The 17,817-nt window shown below is 40.5% G+C and overlaps 1 protein-coding gene across 6 annotated transcripts in view; it reads right to left on the bottom strand.

Annotated features, from left to right (window-relative positions):
- Nucleotides 1-17,817, bottom strand: part of LOC5565895 — a 108,496-nt gene that overhangs the window by 38,456 nt on the left and 52,223 nt on the right. Inside the window, exon 1 of one of the 6 annotated variants that reach the window (XM_021848137.1) lies at nt 7,574-8,204. The exons of the other annotated variants lie outside the window; for them this stretch is intronic. The gene's annotated coding sequence lies outside the window, so the exon portion shown is untranslated. Of the gene's footprint in view, nt 1-7,573; nt 8,205-17,817 lie in introns of those variants that run through there. 6 annotated transcript variants of the gene reach the window in all.

Here is a 17,817-nt window from a genome sequence, read left to right as displayed (position 1 = left end):
CTACCCAGCAAGACGCTCCAAAACAGAAAAAAATTCTTCGGCGACGAAACCGTGAGCAAAATCTATCGGACGACGCAAAACCGAACTGTTTTGCTTCTAGATATCATATATAAAGTGAATTTGGTCCCTAAAGCCCCAAGCACAATGTGAGCGGCAGCGCGGTACAGCGGCAAAACGGCAAGCCCATCTTGAGCTACACTCTACTTGTCAAGTCAATGTTGAAAAGGATTTAGTCAACACTGGATTGATAAGTAAAGTATCGATCAAGATGGGCATGCCGTTTTGCCGTTGTACCGCGTTGCCGTTCACATTGTGCTGGAGGCTTAAGTTGTAGTTTGCTATAAACCAATACATGTTCTGAACTCAAAATGACAAAAGACAATTGGAAATTGTGGCTTTGTGAAATCCGCTATTGTGTGGCTGGACAAAGAAAAGCCGGGTCTGAGGGACAATGGACGAGTTGCGCGCGAAAAATCTGGAGTTGGTGGCTAGGTTGGAGGAGCTAAAGGCGAAGCTTGCAGAGGGCCCAAAGATCGAGCCCGCAGCTAGTGCGTCGCAGACAGTGAGCACGGTCCCGGATGTGTGTAGATCAGGCCGCTTTGAACTAGAAACGCTGGTCAGCGATTTTAAACCGGACATACCAACTTGTGAGTCGGCTGAAAGCTGGTTGGAGAACGTTGATGCAACGGCTGATGCGTATGGATGGCCTGATCTCACCAGGTTTTACTGCGCGAGAATGCACCTGCAAGGAGCGGCGAGGCTTTGTTTAAAGTGAAACTTCTAGAAGCGTTCCCGGAAGCCAATGATCCAGTTTCCATTCATGAGCAGCTAATGCGAAGCTACTTCTACGATCAAGTGCACACTTCGAAAAAATCATGCGATGTTACGTCTTTTGGATGCACATAAAAGAAGCGAACCAAATGACGTGAATTTGTGTCTCACTTTAAATACGATGGTGTCTGATTCGGCAAATGTCAATCATAGAGGCATCGTTTCCATGACCTTCATAATGTAAAATTACATTTTTCATTCAATACATCTTTCAGAACCCATTTTTACGTCATTTCATCTCTTACATCATGTGTCATTCAGCCATGATGTGAATTACGGCCGGAGTAATTTTCATTATTTTTAAGAGTTTAGCTTTGGGCAGGAAAGGCAAATTTGACGATAAAACCATCATCAAATACGTTATTGCTGGAGTGGAAGATGCGCACCGGTCAAAAGGAGTGACGATCTCGATGCCTCGTAGTCTCCCTGAGCTGCTTGAACAATTGAAGTGGTTAGATGGTCTGGGGGGTATGCGGTCTGGCACTAGTGAATGGGGGAGAGCAACAAAAGGTGAAAAAACGTGCTATCGTTGTTCTAAGTCCGGACACATTGCCGATCAGTGTATTGAGAATCAGAAATCCCGAAAATGTTTCCGTTGTGGATCAGATCGGCATCGATCGGAAAAATTTCACCGTTGGCCGGAATGGTGAGCCGTCTCTTGCAGCTAAAGTGATTGCCGTCGATGACGAGTTCGAGAAGATAGTGTCGATCGATGATAAGCAGATGATGGCGTTGATCGATAGTGGAAGCCGAGTTACTACGAAGAAAAGCTCCTTTTCGCAAAAGTTCGGAAACTGACAACCAGTTGACCTAATACTGAAAGGTTTCGGTGGTCGTCGAATCCGAGTGACGGAGAAGGTTGTTGCCGTATTGAAAGTGGACGACATAGAAGAAAATGTGGAATTTGTGGTAGTGCCGAATTTTGCCCAGGATCTGCCACTGATAGTGGGTAAAGATGTATTGAAAAGAGACACCGTGCTGCTGACTAAGAAAAACGGAACAGTGTGGTTGGCGAAAGGCGAGTGCTGCGAGCAGGATGCTGGAGATCTGCAGTCCGAGAGATCAGTGCGAGATGTATGCTCGATCGAGGCGTACGAACCCATATCGGTTGAAGATTTGAATATGGACGGATCGAATATGAGCAAAGAAGAGCTGTTAGAATGCGTGACGGACAATCGTGACTGCTTTTCGAAGAACTACCGTGAGCTTGGAAAAGCTAAGTGTGTAGAACTAGAAATAGTGCTGCAAGACCAAAAGCCAGTGTATGAGAAGCCGTATTGAATGGAATTCTCGAGAGAAGCGGAGTTGAACAAGATCGTGAAAGAACTATTAGAAGCTGGCATTAAAGAGTTAACATCATCGGCCTATAGTAGTCGGGCCTCGATAGTGCCAAAGAAAGAGGGTGAATTTAGGATGGTAGTTGACTACCGTTCACTAAATCAAAAGACGGTAAAAGATAGGTTTCCCATGCCGACTATCGAGTATTGCCTGAGTAAATTGGTGGGCGGAGAGGTCTTTATTACAGTGGACTGACCGGGTATTTCCGGAGATTTGTGAAGGGTTACAGCTTTCGAGCGAGTGCATTGGTGGAATTGCTAAAAGAAGGAATTCAAGTGGCGAGAAGAACAAGTTAAGGCTTTCGAAGATTTGAAACGGGCATTACTATCAAAGCCCGTATTGGCCTTGTATGATCCAGCGAGTGAAATGGAGCTGCACCCTGATGCGTCAGCCATCGGATTGGGCGGTATTCTACTGTCCCTTACGGTGAAAGGATGGAGACCAGTGGGCTATTTTAGCCGAAAAACCAGTGAACAAGAAGCAAAATACTTCAGCTACGAGCTGGAGTTTACGATTGCGAAAAAAGAAATTGGGCACAGAGTGTCACGATGGATCTTGAAACTGCAACAATACGACCTTTCTTATGAACACCGTGCTGGAACAAAAATGCGCCATGTAGATTCGTTAAGTCGCAACCCTTTCAGCGAAGCTGTTGAAGAAGAGCCAGTGATGTTTCATGTGATGCAACTAGAAATTGACGAAGATGGCTTCCTTGTGACAATGCAGCGACAGGATCCAAAACTACTGGCGATAATGGAGTCGCTAGTACAACCGATTCAGGACAACTACGATCGGCAGGTGCGACATGATTATGAGCTAGTTCAAAATTGATTGATGCGAAAAATCGGCGATGAACAGAATTGGGTGGTACCCGAGCGAGTGCGTTGGCGCATACTGAAGGAATATCACGACGACATGGGGCACATGGCTGAAGAAAAAGTGCTTGAAAATATGAAGAAGATGTTTTGGTTCAAACGAATGCGCCACTACGTGAAGGCGTTTATCAAAGCATGCCCAAAGTGTGCTTACAACAAGGCGAAGGGTGGACAGACGGAAGGGAAGCTGTGCCCAATACCGAACGTGCACGTGTTAGTGTTGGTAGACGGCTATACCAAGTTCACGTTCCTGAAAGCGGTACGTTCAACTTAATCTGAGCTGGTAGTGAAAACTGTAGTTGACCTGACGGCAATCTTCGGTACTCCGCAGAGAGTGATCACCGATCGTGGCACAGCATAAATGCCTGCCACTGATTTGGATTTTTTAACTGAACAATTGAATCAAATGTAGCAGAAATACAGTTTGCTGGAAGAACTAGAGAATGCGGCAAGTGACGTCAGATCATTTGCCGACAATGCGTCGAAGGTGTAACAGTAGATGATCAACACGGAGAACTACGGTGATGATTCTGGTCTCGTCGACGGAAACTTGGAAGATGGAGGAGATTTGAATTATTTTTCTCACGAAGAGGTAGAAGCGGAACCCAGAATGCTAGCCTACTCTTCTGCAAGACAAACAAAATCTAGAATACCAAATAGAACTTTCAAATTGGAGATTCCATTTTCAAAACCGTCGCACGAAGAATCGGTTTCAAATAACCAGCGAGTGCATCGTATTCAAACCGCTGGTCATCCAAAAATTTCGTTTCTACCTCCTCTACGTGAAGCAACGGTTCAAAACTTTCAGCCAATGCTGCGTGAAGAAGGCAACGGTCGACCAGAAGTACGTTTTCAGCCAAAACCCCGGGGGAAGCTGGAGCCTTCATGAATGCAATGAATTTTACTCCAAGGGAAGGATCAACTCCGTTCCAGCGACCACAGACAAGGTCAGTGGATCCCACGGTGGCGAACGATGAAGTCGTCTGCTCCTTGAATAGGAGCCAACTGGCTGCAAGGCAAGCCGTTTCGAAGGACCTACCAGAAAATAGCGGAACTCCAGAAGACTGGCCGCTATTCTTCTCAATATTCAATTCGTCCACTCAGTTATGTGGATTTTCGAATGAAGAAAACATGCTGAGGCTACGAATGTGCCTAAAACGGAAGGCCTTGGATTTCAGTTCATGGTTGAGGAGGACGCAAGCGCTGTATCCATCTCAGTCGGCAATGAACATCGTTCCAGAGGTAGAAAAAAGGATGGCTATTTGAATAATCACAGAGAAGAGAATAATCACGAGTCAGAAATCTGTCCGAGAGTGCGTCGGTTGCAAAGGAAGCTGCACTAGTCTTGCGCAGAGCGAACGTTTTAAAGAGCTGAGCTGTGATTCTAGATGGGCGGTTCAAAGCGTATCGAAAGTGCTTAAGGCAACATAACGGACCTTGTAAGCAGAGAGAGGAATGCGGTACAGATGGCTGTTCGTTCCTGTATCACCCTCTACTGCATAGCGAAAGGAAGCAAACGGCGGACTCGGATCCTACTCCAGCGATGGTGTCCACACATCCTTCAAATAATCGAATGAGCAATATGAGTTCGACGTGCAATGTCCATCAAGAGCAGTCAGAAATCCTGTTTAGAATCGTCCCGGTTCTCCTCCATGGTCCATCGAAGACGCTGAGAAGCTATGCTTTCATAGACAATGGCTCTGAACTTACGTTGCTGGAGCAAGGACTGGCGAACGAGCTAGGGGTACAAGGACCTGAGAAGTGTTTATGTTTTCGATGGACCGGAGGTACCAATCGAACTGAGGACTTTTCTTAAGTAGTAAATTTCAATGTTTCAAGCATAATCCTACAAAGAAATACGAGCTTTCATCAGTTCACACTGTCAGAAACCTGCAGATCCGACCCCAAACGCTCTTGGTCTGCCAATAGAATTACTAGAGAACGCTACGTCATTGATATATAATATTATTGAATCTACGAGGTGAGAAAACGATCTGGTACTTCACGATTTAAAATACTAATTAGAGTTAAATTTATAAAAGTTTCTACATCTAAAGTGAAACACGTTGTTATCAAATTGTTGTGCGGTAGCGAAAGATTACTACAGATGGCATCCTATACAGTTATTTTTGTGAATTCAGCCTAAAGTTTTGCTTTGTGTTACAAGAGCTTTGTAACTCGTCAATAAATGTTTTAACATAATTGGGATTTCTAGATCCTTATCACCGACATGGTTAAACACACTGTTTTTGATTCTGATCATGTTACATTTCAAAAATCCCATGAAGCTATTCTTAATCCTATCAGCAACACATTCAATTATTTTCAAGCCGACTTGAATACATATGAAACATATGTCGATAGTTCTTTTGATGTTAACATTTCTTGGCACACGAAACTTGATATTGACAATGCTCTCGAAACTTTAACAAATTCCATTGTTAAGGTAAGGGGTATTGCAATACCAAAATGTGAAGTAAAATTTGAATCCGTGATTATAGACGATGATCTTGAACTCTTGATCCGTCTTAAAAAACGTGAGGAGAAGGCAATTTCAACGTACTCACGACCCTGCTATGAAAGTTATATGGCAGGATCTGCAAAACGACATTAAATTGAGAAACAAAAAATTTGAAACTAAAATTTCTCAATTGAACTGCTGGCTCAAAGCTTTTTAAGAAATTATCTAAAGTTTTAAATAAAACTCAGAAGCGAATTCCGGCATTGAAAAAGGAAACATATTATTACTAATTAATAGCGAAAACGATCAAAAACTTGCTATGCAGTTTGAAAGCACACACAATTATAATTTAGGACTCAATAGTCCAGTTGAAAAACGAGTTACTAAAAATTTCGAAAACATTCTCAATCAAGAGAACGTTTTCAAAAATTCCTGGGAGCTGTTATTAAAAAAATATAAAATATGAAAGCCCCTTGCAATTTTAAACATCCTCGCCAAGAAACATCCTGATAGTAGCTTCTCACTCTTGGTTAATATATTTAACGAATGTTTTTAGTTGGTATATTTTCCTGACAAATGGAAAAATGTCAAAGTTGTACCAATTTAAAAAACAAGACAAAAATTCTGAAGAAGCTTCCAGCTGTTGTCCAGTCAACTTACTCTACTCCATCAGTATTGCAAAAGGAAAATTCAATTTTCGCCAATGAAAAGTTTGGATTCCGCCATGAACATTCGACCACTCATCAACTTTTACGAGTAACAAATTTGATTCGCTCCAACAAATCTGAAGGCTTACTGGCCTTGCTTTTCTTGAAATAGAAAAAGCATTTGATATTAGCATAAAGGCTTGATTGTAAAATTAAAAAAAAAGCTTTAGTTTTCCAACATACATTGATTGAATAATCCAAAGTGATCTGTCAAATCGTACACTTCAGGTTAATTATCAGAACTTCAGGTCTGATAAACTTCCTGCAAGACCTGGTGTTCCTCAAGGCAGCATTTTGGGACTAATATTATACTATATTGTTACATCTGACTCACCTCAGGGATGTCAAATATCTTTGTTTGTGGATGACACAAGCCTCTCCACCGTAGGACAAAGCCTGCGTGTCATCTGTAGTAGATTTTATAAAAGTTTAGATATTTTTTCTTCATACTTGCAAAAAATGGAAGATTTCTCCTAATGCTTCCAAAACTCAACTAATAATATTCCCACATAAACCAAAAGCTCTTTATTTAAAACCTTCAAGTGGACACGTTGTCATGATGAGAGGGTTTCTAATAAATTGGTCAGATGAAGGTTAGTATCTAGGGCTATGTAACATTCAAATATCACATTGAGGACATCAAAGCCAAATGTAACAAATATATAAAATGTCTTTATTCACTCATTAACAGAAAATCAAAACATTATTTTAAGAACATGTTTTTTTATATTCAAACAAATATTAAGGCAAACCAAGTTGTATGCTATACCAAGATGGACTAGGTATTGCAATACCAAAAGAAAGCTCTGCAGAGGTTCCAAAATAAAATCAAGAAATCATGTTGCATGATTTCAGACTCATTGTGCCAAACGACCATTATGACGAATAACTTAATACCAATTGATCTTAAGTCAGTCGATTTTATGACAAATGACCTTATGTCATATGACCTACCGCCGAAAATACTTCTCACGTCAGAAAATATTCCATTCAAAAGATTTTTGGATCCCAACAAGGTACGATCATTGAGTATATCTCGAATTTTTCCACAGCACGCTGTACTGCAAATAATGAATGCAATGACACGGCCTACACAAGTGAAAACGCATTTCCACCAAGCGGTGCGCTCTGTTTTTTATTACTTCGTGCCTGCAGAATATAATACGATTTGCGCGAATAGTTCTGTGCCCCTGTGGGGATGTATTAATAACTCTTTTTTGCCATGTTGAACGAAGCTCGGCAATCTACTCCCTATCCACATTGCATCGGGAAAAAGATTTGGTGGTGGCTAATCGAAAGGGAATGAAACCCCTCCATGCACAGGTCAATGCAGTGCTGTTTCCTCCTAAATCGATACCTACCATCGTTTTGCGTTGATTTCGTCCGTTTGATTCAATATTTATGTGTGTTATTCTCGTTTCGAAGGTCACAATTGATGGGCAAACAGCCGTCGAGTCTCTCTGCTTCTCAACACCACCGAGTCGGAAAAACTTATGAAAAACAGTTTTCCTTCACTGAATGCTACACGCGATTAGTAGAGATTCTTCGCCAAAGACTACACTCTGCTTTGGTAACACTACCACCAATCCATTCTCTTATTTTTTCAACCGAGCAAAAGAACACCACCAAAGGACCAAAGTAATATCGGGAGCAGCAACAGCAGCAGCAAGGATGATGATCTTTGCACCAAACAACAACCTTTGCCTAGAGTGTCGTTGACTATGATGAACGCGATTTCGCCCCAAACCAACAGGCGATACTGTTCAAAACCACCTTCAAGAATCGCTCACACAACTCCATAACCGGGATGTGGAAGATTTTCCTCAGTTTTCATCTCGAATTTTCCCAGAATACAAGATTATTTTCCTGCCACAAAAATATGTTCCGAAAGTGGAGCACACATCGGTGTTAAATCTCTGTCAGTCGTTCACCACAAGCTGCTCTAACAACTGCTGCTGCTTTTGCTTTTACTTCTGCTGCTGGTGCTTCTGCTTCTGCTGCCATGGGGGGCTTTCTATGAATAAATTCGAAGCATGCGCATTCGGGACCTTCTTCCGTCCGTTCGTCGTCGTCGTCGTAATCGGTCTCTCTGCTCTGTGTTCTGTTCAACACTCCGCATCAGCCAGCAGCAGTAGCGTCTACAGCAGAATCTACCGCGAGTGGGATATCTACCAGCAGCCAGTAGCAGAAGCAGCACAAGTCAGCCACCAGCATAGCGAGCAGTAGAGTTTCCTTGCTGCCTATACTAAAACAAAATATCGCGCGCCATCATCCCTTGTGCTGTATGTGCTCTCCATCGTAGAGCATAATCAGCAGTAACAGCCGAAACGCGATAAACATCGTAGGGATGTGCGCTTCGAAATGGAAGGATCTTCTCGCACATAGATAGTGATGGAAGTTTCTTGTTTGTTCCGACTCAATACACCTTGATTGCCCCATCAAGCTTAATCAACCTCGGATCAACGTCAAGTACTTCGGTTTTTCAAATTAAGATAGTTTTAAGGTATAATATTGTAAATTTATGATGTGTAAAATATATAAAAAAGAAATTATTTCGACTCTGTTATGCTCTATGGCGCCTGAGCCTGCGAAATAAGTAAAACAAAAATGCAACCCGATGACAATCGGTAATGACTTTTCCGAGCGAGCAAAGAGAGAGAGAGAGACTAAGTTGTAGCTTTTGATCGTCGTTCGTGTATAGAGTTTTCGCTGTGAATTCGATCACCCCTTTGCAGCACTGGCAGTAGTCAAGCCTCAAGCCAACCAACGCATTAGCACAGGAGAAATGTGAAACTCCTGTTTCCTTCCATCCGTGCATATGGCAGCGTGGGGTGAACGAATGGCGGTGAGCATTGAGGATAACCTCTGCCAATGTGTACGTTTCATACATTAATTAGAGCCAGGCGGATTGATGTTATTGCACATTTCGAGCCCGTTGCTTATGACTACGAAAGCATTAATTCTTAATTAAAAGACAAATATAGAGAATATTAAAATGAGCTGTTAGAAAAAATAGCACATAGCACCTTCCATATAAAATTTTGAATTTACACATGCTCATACTTTGTCCCTTTATTTTTCAAACAAATATCGATTAAATTATAAAATTTGTTTTATTTTTTGTTTATAGAAATAAAATGAGTAAGTAGGTAGTGGTCAATTATTTTGAGAAATTGAAATTTTCTATTTTTTAATTTCGTTATTTGTAGGGTGCCGGTGCCATCAGTGGGCTACCTAAGCTATAAAAAGTCACAACAAAATAACGAAAAGCCTTAACAGAGATCTTTTGGCGTCAACAGAAAGATTTCAACCTCTACTATATGGGAAAAATATAAAAAGAGTTATAAAACTAATTTTTACCATAAAATCGCTTGAGCCACTATTGGTACACGTGTTCCAGTAGTTGCGCTAGTGCTCCAGTAGTAGACGATCGGGAATAATACAAGGAATATTAAACAAAATGGTGAATTTTTACATAGGCTTAATATTTTTCCCTCGAAACAGCAACTAATATCTTTCGAATGAAGCATAAAGATCATTTTTGGGACTTTTCTTCATTTTTATACATCCATTTTCAACACTGCTTCCATCTGTTGATCCACTACTGGAACACGACGGCGACTATTGGTGCAAGGGAGGAAATTTTTTGCGTAAACTTTGCTTCTGTAAACCTGGAGCGTCTGTACTCCATGTTAGGAGCGGCTCACAGCAGCGTCTGTTCCCCATGTCAGGGGCGGCTGATCATCGTCCGAGTGCCAGAGAAGGAATCTAAGCTATCAGGCACCGCAAGCCAGCCGTAAAAAAGTTAAGCAATGAATAATCAACGAGAGAATACGAACCGGGACATTCGGCGAAGACCACAGCTCTCATCGGGAGCACACGCATGCTCGCCGACGTGCTGAAGGACCGTGGATTCGGCATCGTAGCGTTGCAGGAAGTATGTTGGAAGGGATCAATCATGCGAGACTTTAGAGGTAACCATACCATCTGCGGCAACACACGAGAGCTGGGAACAGCTTCTAGACTGATGGGTGATATACAGAGGCGCGTGATCGGGTGGTGGCCGATCAATGAGAGAATGTGCAAGTTTAGAATCAAAGGACAGTTCTTCAACTTCAGTATAACAAATGTACACAGTCCTCACTCCGGAAGCACTGATGATGATAAAGGCGTTTTTTACGCTCAGCTTGAAAGCGACTGACCAAGCCACGACGTCAAAATCATCATAGGAGATTTAAACGCTCATGTTGGATATGACGTGGAGTTCAGACCGACTATTGGAAAGTTCAGAGCGCACCGGCAGACGAACGTAAATGGCTTACGACTAATTGATTTCGCCGCCTCCAAGAATATGGCCATTCGTAGCACCTACTTCTAGCACAGCCTTCCATACCGATACTCCTGGAGATCACCACAGCAGACAGAATCACAAATCGACCACGTTCTGATTGATGGACGGCACTTTTCCGAGATTATCATCGTCAGGACCTATCTTGGCTCTAGCATCGACTCTGACCACTATCTGATAATGGTTAAACTGCACCCAAAACTCTTCAACGTTAACAATGGCATTGGAGCTGAACTCATCAAAATGGGCCCGGAGAGGTTGGTCATTTGTCTGCATCGGCTGATAGGCACAATCTGGGAAACAGATCAGCTACCGGAGGAGTGGAAGGAAGGGGTAATATGCCCCATCTACGAGAATGGCGACAAGCTAGATTGTGAGAACTTTCGAGCAATCACCATTCTAAATGCGGTCTACAAAGTATTATCCCAGATCATCTTCCGTCGTCTGTTACCTGTAGTAAACGAGTTCGTGGGAAGTTATCAAGCCGGCTTCGTTGACGGCCGATCGACAACGGACCAGATCTTTACAGTACGGCAACTCCTCCAAAAATGTCGTGAATACCAGGTCCCAACGCATCACCTTTTCATCGATTTCAAGGCGGCATATGATAACATCGACTGCGTAGAGCTATGGAAAATCATGAACGAGAACAGCTTTCCTGGGAAGCTCACGAAATTGATAAGATCAACGATGGACGGTGTGCAAAATTGTGTGAAGGTTTCAGGCGAACACTCCAGTTTGTTTGGATCCCGCCGAGGACTATGACAAGGTGATGGATTTTCGTGCCTGTTGTTCAATATTGTGTTAGAAGGTATTATGCGGAGAGCCGGGCTTAAGAGCCGGGTACGATTTTTACGAGATCCAGTCAATTTGTTTGCTTCGCGGATGATATGGACATTGTCGACCGAACATTTGAAAAGGTGGAAGACCTGTACACCCGCTTGAAATGCGAGGCAGCGAAAGTTGGACTGGTGGTGAATGCAAACAAGACAAAGTACATGCTAGCTGGTGGGGCCGAGCACGACAGGGCCCACCTGGATAGTAATGTTACGATAGACGGTAATACGTTCAAGGTGGTCGACGAGTTCGTCTACCTGACGGCTGGCAATAACGTTAGCCGTGAAATATGAAGGCGCATCATCAGTGGAAGTCGGGCCGATTATGGCCTCCAAAGACAGCTTCGATCAAAAAAGATACACACCCGCACCAAATGTACCATGTATAAAACGCTCATAGGGTCGGTAGTCTTCTACGGGCATGAAACGTGGACGATGCTTGAGGAGGATTTGCAAGCACTTGGAGTCTTCGAACGTCGGGTGCTTAGAACGATTGTTCGACATTTCCCCGAAAACCATTTCCCCGAATGATTGCTTCCCGAAGGATTTTGTGGTTGCTATCGACATATATCTTTCTGGGTTTTATCGGCTCTATCAGTCTTTGAACAGCTAAAACGAGTATTGGTTCAACTTTCCAACGTTTCGGCGTATATTTCGCCTTTCTCAAGGATTGAGAGGCTGCGTTTTGTTGTCTGTATTAGTGTCTGATCTGACGAAACATTTCAGAAAACAGTGAGGACTACCTATAATGATATGTCAAGACCGTACCCAGACAACCAAAATGTACGTATAACCAAATCACTTTTTTCTTTATGCGATGCTTATATGTGCAAAGTTTCACGTATAAGATGTCGCGAAAAGGCCTTATGCGTACAAAAGTGGAGGCGATTTACGTACATATTTTATATGATGAAACATAACATGCAATGCGAGTGTGTAGATTTTCTTGCGAATTGGTCTATACTCTTATGCGACTTTATTTATGATAACAAAGTTTATTTGACAGCTGCTACGGATTGATCCGACTTACTTTGTAAAACTATGCGGAACGAAACGAAATGTACGTATGAAGTCATAAAATAGCTTTTTATGCGAGGAAACCCATCGATCAAACGATTTCACCCACCATTTAGTGCGGGAGTGATGCAGTTTGTACAAATAAATGACTTTCGTCGTATACTGCTATGCGACTTCTGGTTGTCTGGGTAGTGAGACGCCATTGAAAACAGAAGACAATCTAAGTCAGCCTCTAAATCCTTGAAGAAGCATATACGCCGAAACGTCGGAAAGTTGGAGCAAAACACGTTTTAGCTGCTCAATGACTGGTAAAGCCGATAAACCCAGAATGAAATTTATTTTTTCAATCTTCGGTGTAATAGACTTTATCCAGCAAGTTTCAAACGAATAATTCTCTTATTAATGATTTGAATCGAAAAGCGAAAGATGAGATTTTTGGGTTGGAATTCGATGACAGTTTTTACTGACAGGTCTGCTTTTAAGACTATGTTAATAAAAGTTAAGTTCGGTATTCGAATTTTATTTTACTAAGAATCGTAATAAAAACATAAAATGTAGAAGGTAGATTCCGAAAAAATATTCAGAATATTCAATGTTCAAATATAAACAAAATCATGATAATTCGTGTGAAACCGCTACATAAATTCAAATAAAAAAGTAAATACACAAATCTGATGCTTAATGTTGTTTGTCCGAACATAGTTCATTTTAATGACATCGGACTGAATGGACAACTGCAGAATTATGTAATAAAGTTTGATTGGTTGTAAACAGTTGGCAGGATTCAAAGACGGGACCAAATGAGATCTTCACTGTATGAAACCTTAGAAAGAATAAATGAGTCACTAAGTTGATTTGGGATGCATCTGATAGTTCAGCACACCGAGTCCAGGCTGTTATTCGATCATAATCATCGTTAGTAGTTTATGTTTCTTAAAATATTAGCAGATGATTATTTTTTTAACTACAGTTGATAACGTAAAAAAGGCTTGTTTTCATTTATATATATATATCATTTCTTTGGAACATAGAGTGTTTTTCCTTATATTACTTGGTCTATTCATCATTAGCATCAACATAATTGATAATTTCAAGGCTAGTCTTGCCTTCTTATCATCGTAGACAGTTCTTTAAGCTTTGCTATGTTGATATTGTTCTGCTTGCAGCTGCTACTGATTTCATCAGAAATTTGCACTTCTTTTATTGGAAGGCTGTTCTTTATAGATAATTACATTAATAAAAATTAAAAGAGCTACTGAAACTTAAATTTTTTCTGGTAATTATATGCTATTACTTCAAATATCATTGTAAGAACGAATAGAACAGATTCTAATATTTCAATCCAACACTTTCAATGTTTTCGATCAACTCTTTTCAAATAGGCGATTCTCCTACTTTATTAGTGATTATTAGAATCTTCAGTATTCATTACTAACATGCTCAATATTTTTGACGTTTTCAACCAAATGACCCATTTGAAAACGTTTCGGAAAAATTGATATTCAGAAAAAAAATATATCCAAGACATACAAAATGATTGTCAAAAAATCAATGTTGTTTTCAAAAGTATTTAGAAGGAAGAGTCGAGGTTTAGTTATGTAGATGTAAGGATCAATAGTCTCATTGTAGCTACTGTCACTAAGAATAATGAAATTACCTTTATCCTAGTGGACATATGGCATGAGGACGTTTGGCCGAATAAGGCATTTTTGCGTAATAATGCGAAACAACGTGAAAGAACAGCCTATTAATAAAGAAGGGAAAATTCAAATTGAAATATTGTTAACTTAGTGCCACTAAATATTTATTGGAACAATATAAATAAAGAGAACAGCCTATTATGTAAATATCTATACTCCAAAGATACCGATTCCAGTGAAACTGCTTATCATGTGCCCGCTTCTTTCGTCAGGCTAGCACAAAAAATCTTAGTTGTTTTGAGTCAAATGCACATGGCAAATTATTTTGAACATCTGTTACTTTAAATACATGGATTTCATAACACATTGAACAATTTTCGTCTAATCTTACATCAGCAAGTACGGTAAACGCTCTTTGGCAGCAGGATCATTAATAGCTTTCCGTATGTGAATTAAATTACGATTTTTCGAGGATGTGGTACATTCGAGAAAATAGTTTTCGGAGAAATAGTTCATACGGGAAAACGTCATTCGAGGAAACTGCATTCGGAGAAATGTCGGACAATCCTTAGAACGATCTTGGGCGGCGTGCAGGAGAACGGTGTGTGGCGACGAAGGATGAACCACGAGCTCGCCCAACTCTACGGCGAACCCAGTATCCAGAAGGTGGCCAAAGCTGGGATCGGATCAAGTGCGCATTGATTTGGCGAGCTTGGGACAGAACCAAGGATGGAGAGGTGCGCCACGAACCGAGTATTGTGGCGTAAAACTTGTTGATTCAGTGTTATCTGTTTAGATGTTAACTAAATAAAGGAATTTATCGCTCACTTTAGAAAGAAAAAAGGAAAAGAGCACTAAACACTGAAGAAGTCTATACGTCAATATCTCATCAAATAGAGTTGCAATTACGCAGAACATATTTTATATTTGTTAACCACACATTTGTACAGCATCGCAATCAATCATAATATGCTTGAGTGTATTTTTGTCGTTCGTAGGAAATAGAATGTCAACTGTATTCCCAGAAGCGTTGATTCATAACTGTGGGGCATTGAAAACCATACCACAGTTTTGAATCAAAGATAAGACGATTCCGAAACAAACGCCAAAACGTATGCTTTCACTAGCACACCATTCGTTTACCTCGCAGATAAATTGCTGTTATAGTGTTTTGATTCATAATATGAGTCGATTTGATCCATAATAAGGATCCTTCTCTCCCACTGATCCACATCTGTGGGGTGGACATCGTTTGCAATTTCTATCGAAATCGACACTTTTTCGTGAATAACCGGATAGTTTGAGGTGTATTTTCAAAAACAACTATATTCTGCAGTGCCAGGGAGATAATTTCGTTTTGTACAGCGTCACTATGTTTTTTAATCATATTTTGTTCTGAAAAATAACCCTTAGTTGATCCAATACTGTGGTATAACTGTATATAGTAGAAAGCTATCTATTCACGCATTATTTGGTTTTATATTGTACTCTAACATAACCTCCATCACAATCGATTCCTGTACGTTGTCGACCTGTTCTAGAAAAACAGCTCTATAGCTATGGTGTCTAAAGTTCCCGTAACGCGGATAGATCACCTGATTTATGACATTTCCCGGAAAACCATTTCCCGGAATGCCGTTTCCCGGAAATCATTTCCCGGAGTGACCCATTTCCCGGAAACCCATTTACCGGAATGCACCAAAAATAAACTTTTGCGGATTTGGTTTATTTACGGTGTGAATGCCAGAACTGATGGTTCACAAGAGCCCTAATATTCGTAGCGATTAACGTGTAACTGTTCAGCAAGACCTCAGCTAAGTATCGCAGGTTTCAATTCCGCCGATAAAGATTTTTTTTCGAATTGGAACATTCTACCTTCGAGGGCATAGAATTGCTTTGTCAATTGGCGAAGAATATTCTCAGTTAATATGAATATTGAGCCGAGAAGTAGGCTTTGTCACAGTTGAAACGTCATTCCAGAAAAAAAGAAGAAGAAGATAACTAACTGAAACACTATCACAGTATAACATTCAGATTAGTGTCTTATTCCAAAGGTGTGGAAGGAGTTGAAGGGAGCGTCACAAGCCTTACAACATTGACAAGAAGGGAATTGCTCCAATATGTCAGAATTGTGCGTGACATAATTTGTGTATAATCCAGGGTTGCGAAATGTCATGGAATTCACGCTGCAGTAGCCAAGCAGAGCAAATGGCAGTCAGCGAAGCCAGTTAAATTCATGCCTATCGCTGCTGTAGGCAAAATGCCTAGAATGTAATAAACACCCGTTGCTAAAGGGCAACTCGAAACTACTGTAGAAAAATGTTATATTTTCCAGATAATTTCCCGCATTTTCAGCCTTCGATGATTTATTGCACTCAAAATAGGCTACTTGACGTGAATCACGTGTTCAAACTACTGTAGTAAAAAGAGCCATGTGAGAATTAAATCAACTACTATTACCATTCCCAGCCCTGGTTTGATCTAATTACTCAATAGAATAATCTTAGTTTGAAAGAAGGGAAAATTTATGATGTTTAATATTAGCAGCCTTCTTGTCAAAAATGTTTCTGTTGGTATAATTCGGAAGAACGGCAAATTTTCAAAAGAAGGGTGATTCTCTCTGAAAATGATTGTAGCTTTGATTGGAATTCATGTTGATGGATTTGTTTATCAGTTTGACCATTATTATTTGTTTTAATAGCATAACTCGAAAGAACAGCCTATGTATGAAAGAAGGCCAATTATACATTGAAAAAAAAAAAAAAGAAACTGTGGACATTAATAACTATTCCAGAATAACACGAAACGGACTGGACAAAAAGTTTCTCACAGACTGCACATAGATGAAATAGAGGAATAAAATGTCTTGAGATTATTTAGCCTTAAAGAAAGTCTACAGTTGGAAATCTTTTAAAGGGATATGAGAACTAGAAAATTTGGTGATTTATAAATATACTCAATTAAGCTTGCAATCAGATTGTTTGGAAAACAAAAATCCCACCCGTTCAAAATTTCGATCTAATAAAACATGCAATCAGATTGTTTGGAAAACAAAAATCCCACCCGTTCAAAATTTCGATCTAATAAAACATCCAGCCCACCACTTAACCTCGTTCACTAACTTAAAATATGGTGGATAAAATCATTAATATATTACGTTTCTTTTGAAAGTTTTCCGTTCTTAGGTATCCACCAAGTATTACCGCAGTTGTCAAAGTTCTACCACAGGCTTGAAAGACATTGTATCATTGAACGAAACCAGCCAATCAAAGTATGCTAGAAGTGTACAAAGCTTTGAAAACATCCGAAAACAACATCGATGATGCTTTTTGAAATTCAGTAAAGTGACAGCTGCGGAACGTAGAATGGAATGTTATCTTTACAGTTGTACAGTCGACTCTCCACATCTCGATGTTCTATATCTCGATATCTCTCCCTATGTCGATGATTTCTTCGGTCCCTTCAGTCTGCATACATTTCCTCTCTCCATATCTCGATATCCTCTATATCTCGATATCTCTTTATGTCGATGTATTCCTGATTGATTTTCGTTCTCGATTTCCTCTCCGTATGTCGATATGCCCATTATCAAAGGTTACTAGACCCAATTTTATTTAATCAAAACAGTTCTGGAACACGAGGTGACGTCTGCTTGTTTGTTATTTTCCTGGCAATGGAGTGGATTTCAATCTAGTATTCACTAAAAGTGCATTCTTTGTCTCGATCTCTCCCTATCTCGATAGTTCCTTCGATATAGAGATGTG

This window comes from Aedes aegypti, chromosome 2, assembly GCF_002204515.2.
Source record: "Aedes aegypti strain LVP_AGWG chromosome 2, AaegL5.0 Primary Assembly, whole genome shotgun sequence".
Classification (NCBI taxonomy): Eukaryota; Metazoa; Arthropoda; class Insecta; order Diptera; family Culicidae; genus Aedes; species Aedes aegypti.
This window is presented reverse-complemented; position numbering and strand designations above follow the sequence as displayed.